General features: G+C 37.2%; 1 protein-coding gene across 4 annotated transcripts in view; it reads left to right on the top strand.

Annotated features, from left to right (window-relative positions):
- Nucleotides 1-16,086, top strand: part of ADGRL3 (adhesion G protein-coupled receptor L3) — an 885,081-nt gene that overhangs the window by 386,346 nt on the left and 482,649 nt on the right. The gene's annotated exons all lie outside the window — the stretch shown is intronic.

Raw genomic sequence — 16,086 nt, 5'->3', positions numbered from 1 at the left:
CATAATACTTACTCATTTCCACTCCACAGTTAGTACACTATAGCTAAACACCTGATCCAAGAGTCACTGTGTGTATATTTTTGTAGATTAAGGACCCTGTGGCTATTTTCCTAGCATTAGGTCTTGAGGCAGATGTAACTGTTTGGAATTATATAGTTCAGTTCAGTTGCTCAGTCGTGTCAGACTCTTTGCGACCCCATGAACTACAGCACTCCAGGCCTCCCTGTCCATCACCAACTCCCGGAGTTTACACAAACTCATGTCCATTAAGTTGGTGATGCCATCCAATCATCTCATCCTCTGTCATCCTCTTCTTCTCCTGTCCTCAATTTTTCCCAGCATCAGGGTCTTTTCCAATGAGTCAGCTCTTCGCATCAGGTGGCCAAAGTAATGGAGTTTCAGTTTCAATATCAGTCCTTCCAATGAACACCCAGTACTGATCTCCTTTAGGATGGACTGGTTGGATCTACTTGCAGTCCAACGGACTCTCAAGACTCTTCTCCAACACCACAGTTCAAAAGCATCAATTCTTTGGCACTCAGCTTTCTTTAGAGTCCAACTCTCATATCCATACATGACTACTGGAAAAACCGTAGCCTTGACAAGACGGACCTTTGTTGACAAAGTAATGTCTCTGCTTTTTAATATGCTGTCTAGGTTGGTAAATCCTGATTAATTATTTAGAAACTTGCCTATCAAGTATTAACAAATTCCTAGTGATGTTTTGGAAGAAGGTGATGGAGAAGGAAATGGCAACCCACTCCAGTGTTCTTGCCTGGAGAATCCCAGGGACGGGGGAGCCTGGTGGGCTGCCATCTATGGGGTTGCAGAGTCGGACATGACTGAAGTGACTTAGCAGTGATGTTTTGTGTACTTATAAAACCAGTTATGTGCTTTTTGGGGAAGAAAATTTTTCCTTTCTTCCCTTTTAGGTTCTTTGGTCTAATAATTAAGTTGATATAAAACAGATTAATAGGAGGAATACAGACAAAACTACATGTATATGCATGAGCCCTATAAAGATGAAGACTCAAAAGGCAGCCAGGTAACTGAAGATTATATAACATCCCAAGCTATGGAAAGAGCTAAGGGTATGGGGATACAGAAGGGTGCAAGGTCATACATAGGAAAGCAGATATGTTCAGAAAATAAAGGTTGCTCTGTTATCAGTTTCTTAGGTAAAAAGATAATTCTATTAACAGCTCTCTACCTGTTACAGGCCCTTTTTTCCAATGGAAATTAAGGCTACTGAGGGGGGTATAGGGAATTGTTCCTCAATCTGTTGGGTTTTTGATTACCTTTCACTGAAAATAATCTTCAGGCAAAACCAGCATATTTTAGGAGGACTGACAAAATCTGTTCCTTCATGGTCAATGAAAAAAGGCATACTTCAAAGGTCATAATTTGAATTCTTCATTTTAGCTAAAGTTTAAAGTATTTACAAAATTATGACACTGTGGAAATTTTAATGTTAAAAATATTTTGGTCTTCTTTGCTTTCAAATATGAAAATTAAGAGTAATAACTATGGAGGAGACTGAAGGGACTGTGATGACTGAGAAACACTGGAACAATTTATTCATAGGAGGTACTGTCAACATTTATATAAGGTGTGATTGCATTTATACATAACTCATTACTGTTGACCCTGTATCAACATGGGTTTAACTACTCAGATCCACTTATGCAGACTTTTTTCAGAAGGTAACATGTGCTAAATACTAAAGGACTACACTATCCATGGTTTGTTGAATTAGAAGATGTAGAATTATGGAAATATAGAAACTGCATATAGAGAACCAACTATATGTTATATACAGGTATTCGAGGGCACAGAGCTTTGTTCCCCTAACCTCCACATTGTTCAAGGGCCAACTCTATATAAAAGACATGGAAGGTTAGGAATATGGCTTCATAGGTGAATTCTATCAAATATTTAGAGAAAAACTAACACCTTTCCTCAAAACTTCCAAAAAATTGCAGAGGGAGGAACACTCCCAACCTTAAGAGGCCACCATCACCCTGACACCAAAATCAGACACAGATATCACAAAAAGAAAATTACAGTCAAAATCACCTATGAACACAGATGCAGAAAGCCTCAACAAGATACTAGCAAACTGAATCCAGCAATGCATTAAAACAAGTAGGATTTATCTCAGGGATGTTAGAAATCTTCACTATATGCAGATCAATCAATGTGATACACTACATTATCACGGGTTCCTTTGGACTTAGTCACATAGTTACATTTTCAAAGATGTTTTAAGTGAAACTGGACCTTATAAATTCTGTGCCTGATACTTTAGAGAACTTTTCTTTTCAGTTGTTTAAGAAACAACAGTGTTTATATTACCCACAGATCTCGTTTGTTAAAGTTAATTTTTCTTTAAGTCCTATCTGGAATCACCTTCTTTTGCTCAGAGACAAAGAGCTGGGAGGTGGCTCTTTTGAAAAGAGGTAAGTGCCAGTTTGTAAGCCCTTGAGGTAAGTTGGACAAAGAAGGCAGTTAAATAAATCTCATCTTGCTCTCTGGCCATAACGGCTAATTTGAAAAGACTGAAACAAGTCTTGTAGGATGAAATCTTTGAAGAGAACTCAGGATGCAACTGGTAAAGAATCTGCCTGCAAATGCAGGAGATACAAGAGACATGGGTTCACAGGTTCGATTCCTGGGTCAGGAAGATCCCCTGGCAGAGGAAATGACAAGTTGCTCAACATAATACTGAATACCTACCCACAGCAAAAATCATTCTCGGTGGTGAAAAACTGTAAGCATCCCCTGCTTGGCCACATCCAATTTACCTTGATTTATGGACCTTACATTCCAGGTTCCCGAGCAATATTGTTCTTTGCTACTTTGGATTTTAGTTTGAACACCAGATATACCCACAACTGAATGTTGTTTTTGCTTTTGGCCCAACCACTTCATTCTTTCTGGAGCTATTAGTAATTTACTCTTTGCTCTTCCCCAGTAGCATATTGGACACCTCTAACCTGGGGCGCTCATCTTCTGGTGTCACATATTTTTGTCTTTTTGTACCGTTTATAGGGATCTTATGGCAAGAATACTGCAACGGTTTGCCATTCCGTCCTGCAGTGGGTCACATTTTTCAGAACTCTTCATTGTGACCTATCCTTCTTGGGTGGCCTTGCCCAGCATGGCTTATAGCTTCATTGAGTTTTGTGCAAGCTGCTTAGCCACAGCAAGGCTGTGACTCATGAAGGGGACATAAACACTGCTGTACTTAAAAATATTTAATCCAGATCAAAACTAACAATAAAAATAAGAATAAATATTTTCAATGCATAGGCAAAATGGAAAAATAGATTTAGATTTGTTTTAGAAAGAGGAGAAAGAATTGTTTTAGCTGGATAAAATATTATAGCACAACTATTAATTATGCTCCCACAAACATACAAATTATAAAACTTCTCATAATGTTAAATGAAGAAAATTAAACTGTATAAGTGATTTAGCATTAAAATAGAGCCAACCTCCCCAGTTGATTATACAACTGGTGGATTTCTGTGACTTTTCACCATCATATAATTTTATTTTTTCCCATATGGACTAATTACTTATTGGCTAACCTTGCAGTATAATAGGGATTCCCTAGTGGTTAAAATGGAAAAGAATCTGCCGGCAATGCAGGAGACCCAGGTTCAATCCCTGGGTCGGGATGATCCCCTGGAGAAGGGAATGGCAACCTACTCCAGTATTCTTGCCGGGAGGATCTCTTAGACAGAGAAGCCTGGCAGGCTACAGTCCACAGAGTCACAAAGAGTCAGACACGATTGAGCAACTAGCACTTTCACAATATAATAGAAGGGATGGTTTTTAAGTATTAAGATCAAGTGTAAGTATAAAATAAATGACAGTAATTCTCACTCATTGGACATTTTTCTACCATGTTCTCTGTAATAGATTGCCAGATATTTCTCTAGCAAAGATAGATTTATTCCGAATCAGCAAACAATTATAATTTGGAATCTGTGACAGTGGTGAACCACAGGCAGTTATGTATACAGCAAGGGAAGAAAAAGGAAAACTTTTTTTTTTTTTTTTTAAGGAAAGCACTTTTTTAGAGAAAAGGAAGTTGGGAGAGCTCAAAGTGTCCAGAAGAAGAGGTTTTTTTTTTTTTTTTTTTCAATATTGGGCTCTGTTATCATCATAAGGCATGAGAGCTCCTCCTTCTGGTTTCTCAACTCTATTTAAATGTGGATTCTGTATAATTTTTCACACTGTTGTTCTAAACACCTCACCAAGTGGAAGTATTTGGTTAATTAGTGGCTAGGCAACAGGATGATTTGTTAGAACAGGATGCCTTGCTAGAAATTTTCTGAACTTCTCAATTAACTTCTGCAATTAATATCTGTGGGTTTTTAGGTTCTCAATCTTGTAAGAGAGTTAAAATCCCATTTTTAAATTAGCTTATGCAAATGAAGAGTATTTGAGCTGAAGCAATCAGAATTTACATATCAATGATATGTGGAATTTCCTTTAAATTAGCCCTAGGGTAGTGCCTCTACTTGTTGGAGGACCCTGGAGAAAGTTTTTGAGTGAAAGCTATTAAAAGGAGAAGTGAAGTGTCCATTTTTTCAGTCTTTGTTTTAGGGATTCATTGTAATCCTCATTAATTCATGATTATTAAGAAATACTTTTAGCCCCATTTGGAATGATAGTTCTTTAATAAGGATCTCAAAGTCATATTAGCTGCAGACTTTTTTTTCTGTAAATTAGACTTGGATCTTTAAAATGTTTGATTCTATTTACTTGTAAAAAATTTTCTCTCCTGATTTAGGTTTTTAGTTCTGTCATTTATATTCATATTTTCTGCTGTTTCCTAATCTACCATCTGTGTGTGTGTGTGTGTGTGTGTGTGTGTGTGTGTGTGTGTTCCTGAGAGTGAGAAACTGAAAAAAGGAGAAAGAAGAAAATTTGATTATATATCTGTTTAAAAACAGTTACAAGTTTTTAATTTTATGGCATTTCTACACTTTAATTTCAGGGTCAAACTGCATTAAATTGTAGGTCAGAGACTTCCCTGGTGCTCCAGTGATTAAGACTTCATGCTACCAATGTAGTGGGGCAAGGTTTTGATACCCAGTCAGGAAACTAACTTCCTGCATGCCATAAGGTGCAGCCAAAAAAAAAAAAAAAAAGTCAGTATAATTGAGGGTAAAACTTTTTTTCTGCTATCTCAGATTCAATATTTGGAGGCTTCACATTAAAGTGGCACAGGACAAATTAGCAGGAGAGAAGTTTTATGCATATGCATATTCGTATGCATACAAGGGACCAACACAGAAAGGAAATGAAATCCCCCCAAATGAGATACATATGGCGGCTTACATACCATTTTAACAAAGCATGATAAAGTGTGGATAAGGGACTTTTTATAGGAAATGTTTTGGGGATTCTTGGGGAGAGAAGGAATTGTAGGAAGGTGACTGAGAAAGGTAGGGTAATGAGGGTTCTCTAGACAGGTTTGTTGTACAGACTCCAGTCATCTCAGATAAGACTTGTCTCTAGATTTGTACATTCACTCCTGGAAAGGGGGAGGAGGACACATTTACAAATGGAAATTTCCTTGATATTTTCTCTGCAGAAAGGAAATGTATCTCCTGCTTTTAGGTAGAAAGTGGAAGGACAGCTCCTCCTGAGTTTTGTTGTTGTTGTTCAGTTGTTCCGTTGTGCCTGACTCTTTGCGACCCCATGAACTGCAGCGTGTCAGGCTTCTATGTCCTTCACCAACTCCTGGAGGTTGCTCAAACTCATATCCATTGAGTCAGCTCTTTCTTAATAGCTTTCAGCTCAAGATAATCCTTACAGCAATATAGCATATTTTGGGGTGACACGTTCTGGTCCTTTTCATCTGCTTTAGAATGTCACTGAGTGTCCGGTAAGGGAATTTTCTTCCGATGAATATAGGCATGTTTTAATTTTAACATATTGTATACCTTAGCTGTTTGTGCATGCTAAGTGGCTTCAGTGTTGTCAGACTCTTTGCACCTCTCAAGACTGTCGCCTTCCAGTCTCCTCTGCCCATGGGATTTTCCAGGCAAGGATACTATAGTGGGTTGCCATGCCCTCCTCCAGGGGGTCTTCCTGACCCAGGGATCGAACCTGAATCTCATGTCTCCTGAATTGACAGGTGGGTTCTTTACCAGTAGTACCACCTTACTTCTTTATTTCCTATCTTAAAAGTAGCAGAAATCTATATTTTAGTGAATGCAAATGACAAATGAGCCTATTAAAAAATAAAGCCAGGGTTATATACATTCTTCTTTTTTTCAATAAATATTAATTGACTACCATTGTACACTAGGAGCTCTTCTAGATACAAGAACAAAATAATGGGATATAAATAAGCAATAGACAATATTCTGTTTTCTTCGGTAGACAGCCTTGGGGCAGCAGATAGAGAAAACAAGATTGGAAATAAAATTCATTGGTATACTATATCAAAGGAAAATATTCCTATACCATTCTAGCTTCTTCTGGTATTATAGAACCTAATTTTCATCCATGTCTGATACACAGCAAAGCAGTTTACTGACACTAAGAAAATTATAGCATTTAATCCAGGGTACCCAGCAGGGAGAATGGGCAACTCTTTTCAAAATACTTGAACTACCTGATGACTTTCATAGAAGGGTTTTTAAATGCAGTGTCTTGAGTTAAGGTTACAGGATACGTTACTTTCTTCTGACTGGTTGGTGGTGAGGTAACAGGTGGTATTTTGGGAATCTCAATTATCAACCTTATACTTCCAACTAGTCTAAAGTCTACATGCTTATGGTCACCATATTCCCCCTAGATAGAGGTCTTAGTTTTTGCCTAAGAACTTAAAGTTATATATCACATTGTTATGTGTATCTTTTGAGGAGGAACTAGGACTCTTATTTAATGGCTGAACTACTGTTCAAGCTGCCTTGATTAACTTCTTTTCCTTTGTTTCTGCATTCCCTCACTTCTCTATTTAGTAGCTGTTTGAATCTGCTCTTTGGAACTCAGCAAAAGCCTAGGGGATTGAAACCTTTTTTCTGCAAATAAGAAATGAGGGACATGGAGGAGTTTTTGTAACTGGGAGGGTTTTGTAGGGACCAGATTGGTTTCAATGCCGTCTCTTTTGATACTCCTTTATCCTAAGGAGAATGGGGGTGGGATAAAAAGGGAATGGAGTTTTGAATAGAGAAGTTAATCGTAAACTTGGCAGGGGAACTTGGTTTTAGGGGGACTCTGTTTCACTGGATGTTCTAAGAATAAAACTGACATGAGACATGAACACGAGAAAATTGAATTTAATTTCATACAAACATTAACCCCATATACATGAGAGGTTCAGAGACAGAATGGTAAAATGAATTATACATGACATCCTGGGCTAAAGAATGGGAGAAGGGCCTGAGATTCTCAAGGACATGAGGGTAATTCACAGTGCAATAAAAATAACAGATATTGGGTAATTAGATGTTTGTTCTGCCATACAGATGGAATCATTTAAATAAAATTTCTCTCTGGTAATAATTCTGTTTTAGGGGGAAAAAAACAACACAAATTCTTCTAGGTAGTTAAGGAGGGCAGTGATTTCTCTTGAACCTCAAGGTCTTCATTGCCTTTAGCTTAAAATAATCCACATACCAAGATGATGTATCTCTGGGAGGCCTGTTCTGAAGCTCTGCAATGAAAGTGAAAGTGTTAGTAACTAGGTCATGTCCGACTCTCTGCAACCCCATGGACTGTAGCCTGCCAGGCTCCTCTGTCCATGGAATTCTCCAGGCAAGAATACTGGAGTGGGTTGCCATTTCCTTTCCCAGGGGATCTTCCCAACCTAGAGATTGAGGCTGGGTCCCCGGCATTGCAGGCAGATTCTTTACCATCTGAGGCACCAGGGAAGCCCAGGCAATATTGTATATCAAAAACCATGGTATATCACATATCAAAAAGTGATATAAAAGAAAATGTTAGGGTAGATGAAAAAGATTGCAAATATAAAGAATATAGTCAGAAAATAATTCAGTGAAAAAGTGACTTCTGATCAATATCTTGGGGAAGATCATTCCAGGAACAAACAGTAAAAGAAGGCTGAGAAAGGAGTGTATTGAAGGAGTGTATGCAAGGGGACGGATGTAACTAAAGCAGAATGAGCAAATGGATGAGTGTTGCAGAATGGGAGAATTATGGAAATAGGAGTTGTGTGTTGAGGGGGTTGGTTGGGTCAGAGTAAGGAGTTTGCATCTAAGGAAAATGAGACTTTGAGTAATAGGACTTGACTACCCTGTTTCGAAGGATCATTCTACCTTTTATATCGAGAACAGTAGGGAAGGGCCTTCGTTATTTTGAAATGGAAAGTTTCCTAAAGCTCTACTGAAAACACTTAGATGCCTATAGGGCCTGGAGTTAACATAAAAGAGTAAAACTTAGTATTGAAAGCAACTGGGTGTTAAGAGGATTAAGGAAATGGGTGCTTTGCCTCAGTGATAAGCATTTTAGCCTGTGGTGAATGAGGAAGCACATTGTGAAAGGGCTGTCATTGCTTACCTCCAGTTTTCACAATATGATAACATGGGCACAAGCGTTTCTAGGTCTTCAGCTGGTGGCTCAGATGGTAAAGCGTCTGCCTACAATGAGGGAGACCTGGGTTCAATCTCTGGGATGGGAAGATCTCCTGGAGAAGGAAATGGCAACCCACTCCAGTCTTCTCGCCTGGAAAATCCCATGGATGGAGGAATCTGGTAGGCTAATAGTCCATGGGATCACAAAGAGCCGGACACGACTGAGCGACTTCACTTCACTTCACAAAAAATATTAATTTTTATGTTAAATCTGCTGATCGTTAGAAGTATGGCCTCTTACTCATTTTTAAAACACTCAATCACCCAACACTATCTGAGCTGATTATAACATTTCTGAATGTAGGATTTAACCGAAGGTTTGCATTTTCTAATCTATATGTAGCAAGATGAAGCCCATGGGTTCAATAATGATAAATGAGATGAGATAAAGATGAAAGGAGAGAGAGAGATATGCTCTTATATTCTGATCTTTTTAGGTAAAAGACTTATGAAAATTTCTTCTTAGACATATTTAGTCATAATCCAATATTGAGTATGACCTAAATTATTTTACCTTTAATCTTCAATTTTTATCACAGTAAAATGATTCTTAACAGATTCAAACACTAGAAGCTTTATCCTTAAATAAGAGGAACTCACATATATGTATAATATCTAAAACAAATTTTCATTATGGACCCTTAACGAATGCAAGGTACATTTTTTTTTTTTTATCATTACAAATACACCATTGATTCACAGGCATGAGGCACTAGGAAGTGCTAGAATTCAAAGACTCACTATGTGGTTTTGTTAAAAATAAGATGGTAAAAGTCGATAACCCATTTATTATCAATGTGTACCCTCTACAGAATTGGGTATTTTAATGATGCACTGCCTGTTCCAATGGATAAAGCTGTCTAACAGGCATTTATAAGTTATCACCAATGAAAAATTATCTAGTAGGCTGACTGCATTTTACTCTGTAAGGCTAAAGTGCCGTAGGTCCCCAAAGTTGCAGTTAATAAGAGCACTTGAACACTAACTTTTGGAATCTCTCACCGAGTGTGGTTTCTTTAGAATAAAAGTTTATGTGTCTGTATATATACTTTGCTTATTTTGCCTTGAATCGTTGATTGGATTCTTAGTAGTCCTTTTATTTTTTTTTTTAATAAAAAAAATCTTAAAGAACTGTAATTGACTCCAGCACTTTTTCATGAGAAGGGGTTAGCAGATTGCCTGGATGACAATATTTACAAAACAGATGAGGTAATATGGATCCTTACTGTAAAATCTTGTGGGAAACTAGTGGATAAAAACAGCACCTTTGATATAGTGGCTTGTGAAATATGATTTAAAAAGTGCCCTAAGTTTGGGGAATGTCACAATATATATCTTGAGTTTTATTAAAGTACTCCTGTTTAGTTCAGATTTTGAGGTTATTGATTTATATTCTTTCCTAGCACTACATATTTAAATTTCTGGTTACAAAATATGATCATAGTCTGGTTGAATGGAGCTTTGATAGAACTCTAATATTGTTAAATCATTTTTCTTTTGTGTTTCTAGCTCCTTTCCTCATGGACTTTCCCAGTCTATATTTGATAACCATTTCAGAGGCTGAGTGGAAAAAAGTAGCACTGTGAGATTGGTGTTTAGCCCTTTGATAAACCTCTAATACATAATATTGCTTTTAGTTCTACTGCCTTTAACCAGTACCAGAGATAAGATAGAACTCTCCTTTTTTCCTAGTTACCTATCTATCTGCATAGATTCACTGCCTATAAAATTGCTTGGAAAAATTATTATTATTATCCAATTGTTTTTCAAAAAATCTCAAAATTCCTCCAATATAAACTTTTTATTTTAAAAATGGATCATTTTAAGCTTCTGGCTGAAATGGGTACTATTTCTAGGTCCTGAAGGAAATATTTTACATATTCAAATGTCTTATAAAGTTTCAAAGTGCCTTGAGCAGTGGTGGATGACTTGAACTTTCTGAGTGGACTTGAACTTTCTTATTTTCTCATTGGGAAATGCAGATTCTAATACCCCTCAGGTTATCATAAGAGTTAAAGGAACATACTATGTGTACATAATAATCATATTGCAAATTAAATGAGATTAATGGTTAGCACAAGTCCTGGTGCAGGATAACTGCTTCATCATACTTAGGGATTATTATCATCATATGTTGTGCTATGCATAGCATAAATGAGACAGGTTGCATAATCAATTTAATGCTGTGTTTTGCACAAAGTAATCTCTCTGTAGTGGTAGCTTCTTATAATTGCCACCATCATCATCATCCCTAACCATTGGCACTTTCTCCGTATGTAATTTCCACATTTTATTCTTTGATTAAGAATTAAAATGATCTATTTGTAGAAAGATGAGACAGTCAGTACGACTGGTTTAATTCCCTTTAATTTTTGTGTGGTGACTTGAAAGTCTTTTGTAAGTTGTTCTCCCTTTGCCAATATAAGCTGCTTTTGTTTATGACCTAGCTGAAAATTTAAATAAAAATTAGAAAATGAAAAAGTTTAAAAATAAAACCTTGGCTTGCACCCACCATGGCAATTAGTGTTATTAGACTGAATTTGGCTCTTTCTTGTCTACTAATAGTCAGTGCATCTGACATACTGGCAGTAGGTTTTTCCAGCACAAATGTTCATGCCTTATAATATTTTGTACTCAATGTGTGGACATATTTGTTATGTGTTACTTTTTTTTTGGCAGTACCATAAGGGGATGAAAGTGTGACTAAAAATGTTGGAAACAAGAAAAGCATGAGTAAAATATTTGTGTCTTTCTTCCTTATTTGCTTATGTCCATGTTAGGGTGTATAGTCCACTGACCTAAAGAGGAGATAATGGGATAGTTATACATAATCATAATTATGTTATTTTTATTCTAGTTTTATTGAACAAAAATGAGCTTTGATGGAAGTGAGGTACTGAATATGATATGCGATGTATGTGTTACCCTTTGTGAGTACTATATTCATTCATGCCTATTCTGTCTGTATAGCATTCTCTTCTCTCTCTTTGATCCTTAACTATACCCCTCTGATTCACATGACAAACTCCTAATTATCTTTGAAGATTCAGCTTCAAGACTCATTATATCCTCCTGTGCTATTACTCCTTCCTTGGGCAGGGAAGATTAGAGAGCCCTCTCTCTGTTCCTATGGCTTGCCTTCCACAGTCTGTTATGACACTTAGCCTGTTATATTGTTATTGATTACTTGGCTGAAGCAAAATAAAAGTATGAACTGGGGAAGAATACTGGATGGGTCTTTCTGTTGTTTTAAATCTATTATGCCTAGCGCAGTGATTAACTTGTGATATACAATAAATAAGTGTTTTATGAAACAATGCATGCTAACTATAATAGTTAATAAGATATCTTTTATGTATCCGGAAATTACAGTAATATAATGTCATTTCCCTACATTTCAAAGTAAAAATGATAAAAACTGATAGTAAACTATGTTTGACTTTTAACTGACCAGGAGACTCTAAATGTCCAAGTATATTATATCCTGAAATTGTTGTGATGGTTAGCTTTCTTTTTTGGAAAATGGTGTGATTATCTGAGCACATAAAGTGATTATGGTGGATACCTGCCTTTGGATGTCACTAAGTGTGTAGGGATAGAGAAACCCAGTCCTACCAAATATGTCCAATATTTCAGATCCCACTGCATTTTGCCTTGTTTTTTTAAACCTTGCTTTAAAGAAAGGAGTATAATCTACCCCTTCATAAGAACCTAAATAAGTCTTTTATCTTCATCTGGCTGATTTCACATGGCCTCCACACTTAGGCTTGCTATCCATGGATCTCTTTTACTGTGACAATAAGACAGTGGGAAACAGATATGCCTATTTGTTCTCCAGTCATAGTTTTGTTTTCATTGTCACTAAATACAGACTCTCTGATTTATTTATGGTTGCAGGAGTTTTCTTTTAGATGAAATGTCATGATAAATTGTGTTGCTAATAACTTAAAAAAAATTGAGAAAGATACAGTACCATATAGATAAATGAACATGACACCTTTTATTGTAACTTTCAAGGTGCTTAAGGAGTATAGTATGCTTTATTAATAATACTGATCAGTACGTACATTCTAAGGTTTTATATCAATTTTTTTTTTTGTGCCATCCAGAGAAAATTAATTTTGCCATTCAAGACTCATTTCTATTGAGATGCAGTGCTCTATGTTGAATACCTTCTTTGGCAGTAGATAAAAGAAGAATTAATTCTGCTTGTCTTATCTAACAATGCCATTTAAAAATAATTTTAAAAGAACATATTTTGTCGCCATTATTCTTACTGAGAAAAAATGTCAAGAAAGAAATACATGTTCTGGATGAGGATAGATATTTTAATTATTAAGATTTAATTATATCAACTTATATCTCATTTATAATCTCATTTATCTCTAGGTACATTAGAATTCTTGATACATATTTTCTTCAGAAAGAAAAACAAGTAATATACTGCTTTTTTTTAAAACAGATGATTCAAGGAAATGGGTAAATTTTTGAATACCTGAAATTATCATAACCTTATTCTAAATAGTTATTAGTTAATTCCTTACACAGAAAGCAGATATTCTCTGCACGTTTCTTTCTATTATGAAATATACTAACAATTGTTCCATTTCTACTTCATGGAAATTATAAATTACAGTCTATAAATCTCATAAATCTACCAAATAAATAGGAATTATTGTTTTACTTCTCAGTAAGGTTGACTTTAGAAATTATTTTTCGTTATATATCAAATGTTTGCTTTTATCTTGTCTTTTCATCTATCTTGTGGTTTATTAATCTAAGCTCAGGCTTGCCATCTTAAAAAATTATTTATTACTCATAAGATGACCCTAACTCTTACTAGTGTTCTGAGTAAAGACTTATAATTTATATCTAATCGCATATTATTTTGGCACTCTTGGTGATCAGTTCAGTTCAATTAGTCGCTCAGTTGTGTCCAACTCTTCACGACCCAATGGAACAAAGCACGCCAGTCCATCACCAACTCCCGGAGTCTACTCAAACTCATCTCCGTTGGTCGGTGATGCTATCCAACCATTCCATCCTCTGTCGTCCCCTTCTCCTCCTGCCTTCAATCTTTCCCAGCATCAGGGTCTTTTCAAATGAGTCAGCTCTTCGCATCAGGTGGCCAAACTATTGCAGTTTCATCTTCAACATGAGTCCTTACAATGAACAATCAGGACTGATCTCCTTTAGGATGGACTGGTTGGATCTCCTTGCAGTCCAAGGGATTCTCAAGGGTCTTCTCCAACACCATAGTTCAAAAGCATCAATTCTTCTGTGCACAGCTTTCTTCACAACCAAATCTCACATCCATACATGACTACTGTAAAAACCATAGCCTTGATGAGCCAGACCTAAGTTGCCAAAATAATGTCTCTTTTTTGTAATATACTGTCTAGGTTGGTCATCGGAGAAGGCAATGGCACTCCACTCCAGTACTCTTGCCTGGAAAATCCCATGGACTGAGGAGCCTGGTAGGCTGCAGTCCATGGGGTCGTGAAGAGTCGGACAGGACTGAGCAACTTCACTTTCACTTTTCACTTTCATGCATTGGAGAAAGAAATGGCAATCCACTCCAGTGTTCTTGCCTGGGGAATCCCAGGGACAGGGGAGCCTGGTGGGCCACCGTCTATGGGGTCACACAGAGTCAGACACGAGTGAAGCGACTTAGCAGCAGCAGCAGTAGCAGCAGCAGCTAGGTTGGTCATAACGTTCCTTCAAAGGAGTAAAAGTCTTTTAATTTCATGGCTGCAGTCACCATTTGCAGTGATTTTGGAGCCCAAAAAAATCAAGTCTGACACTGTTTCCCCCTCTATTTTCCATGAAGTGATGGGACCAGATGCCATGAGTTTAGTTTTCTTAATGTTGAGCCTTAAGCCAACTTTTTCAGTCTCTTCTTTCACTTTCATCAAGAGGCTTTTTAGTTCTTCTTCATTTTCTGCCATAAGGGTGGTGGCATTTGCATATCTGAGGTTACTGATATTTCTCTCGGCAATCTTGATTCCAGCTTGTGTTTCTTCCAGCCCAGCGTTTCTCATGATGTACTCTGCATATAAGTTAAATAAGCAGGGTGACAGTATACAGCCTTGATGTACTCCTTTTCCTATTTGTAACCAGTCTGTTGTTCCATGTCCAGTTCTAACTGTTGCATCCTGACCTGCATACAAATTTCTGAAGAGGCAGGTGAGGTGGTCTGGTATTCCCATCTCTCTAAGAATATTCCACAGTTTATTGTGATCCACACAGTCAAAGGCTTTGGCATAGTCAATAGCAGAAATAGATGTTTTTCTGGAACTCCCTTGTTTTTTTCAGTGATCCAGCAGGTGTTGGCAATTTGATCTCTGGTTCCTCTGCCTTTTCTGAAACCAGCTTGAACATCTGGAAGTTCATGGTTCACATATTCTTGAAGCCTGGCTTGGAGAATTTTGAGCATTACTTTACTAGCATGTAAGATGAGTGCAATTGTGCAGTAGTTTGAGCATTCTTTGGCATTGCCTTTCTTTGGGATTGGAATGAAAACTGACCTTTTCCAGTCCTGTGGCCACTGCTGAGTTTTCCAAATTTGCTGGCATATTGAGTGCAGCACTTTCACAGCATCATTTTTCAGGATTTGAATTAGCTCAACTGGAATTCCATCACCTCCACTAGCTTTCTTCATAGTGACGCTTCCTAAGGCCCACTTAACTTCGCCTTCCATGATGTCTGGCTCTAGGTGAGTGATCACACCATCATGATTATCTGCGTCATGAGCAGCTTTTTGTACAGTTCTTCTGTGTATTGTTGCCACCCCTTCTTAATATCTTCTGCTTCTTCTAGGTCCATACCATTTCTGTCCTTTACTGAGCCCTTCTTTGCATGAAATATTCCCTTGTTGTCTCTAATTTTCTTGAAGGGATTTCTAGTCTTTCCCATTCTATTGTTTTCCTCTATTTCTTTGCAGTGATCCCTGAGGAATGGTTTCTTATCTCTCCTTGCTATTCTTTGGAACTCTGTATTCAAATGGGCAAACCTTTCCTTTTTTCATTTGCCTTTTGCTTCTCTTTTCACAGCTATTTGTAAGGCCTCCTTAGACAGTCATTTTATCTTTTTGCATTTCTTTTTCTTGGGGATGGTCTTGATCCCTCTCTCCTGTACAATGTCACAAACCTCTGTCCATACTTCATTAGGGAATCTTTCTATCAGATGTAGTCCCTTAAATCTATTTCTCAGTTCCACTCTATAATTATAAGGGATTTGATTTAGGTCATACTGGAATGGACTAGTGGTTTTCCCTACTTTCTTCAATTTAAGTCTAAATTTGGCAATAAGGAGTTCATGATCTGAGGCACAGTCAGCTCCCGGTCTTTTTTGGGTGTTAGTTCTAAACGGTCTTATAGGTCTTCGTAGAACCTTTCAAGTTCAGCTTCTTCAGCATTACTGCTCAGGGCATATTGAATGGTTTGCCTTGGAAACAAACAGAGAT

Source organism: Giraffa tippelskirchi, chromosome 1 (assembly GCF_054371585.1).
Source record: "Giraffa tippelskirchi isolate mGirTip1 chromosome 1, T2T-mGirTip1v1.2.pri, whole genome shotgun sequence".
NCBI lineage: Eukaryota > Metazoa > Chordata > Mammalia > Artiodactyla > Giraffidae > Giraffa > Giraffa tippelskirchi.
Note: the sequence above shows the minus strand (reverse complement) of the source record. Positions and strands in the feature narration are given on the sequence as shown.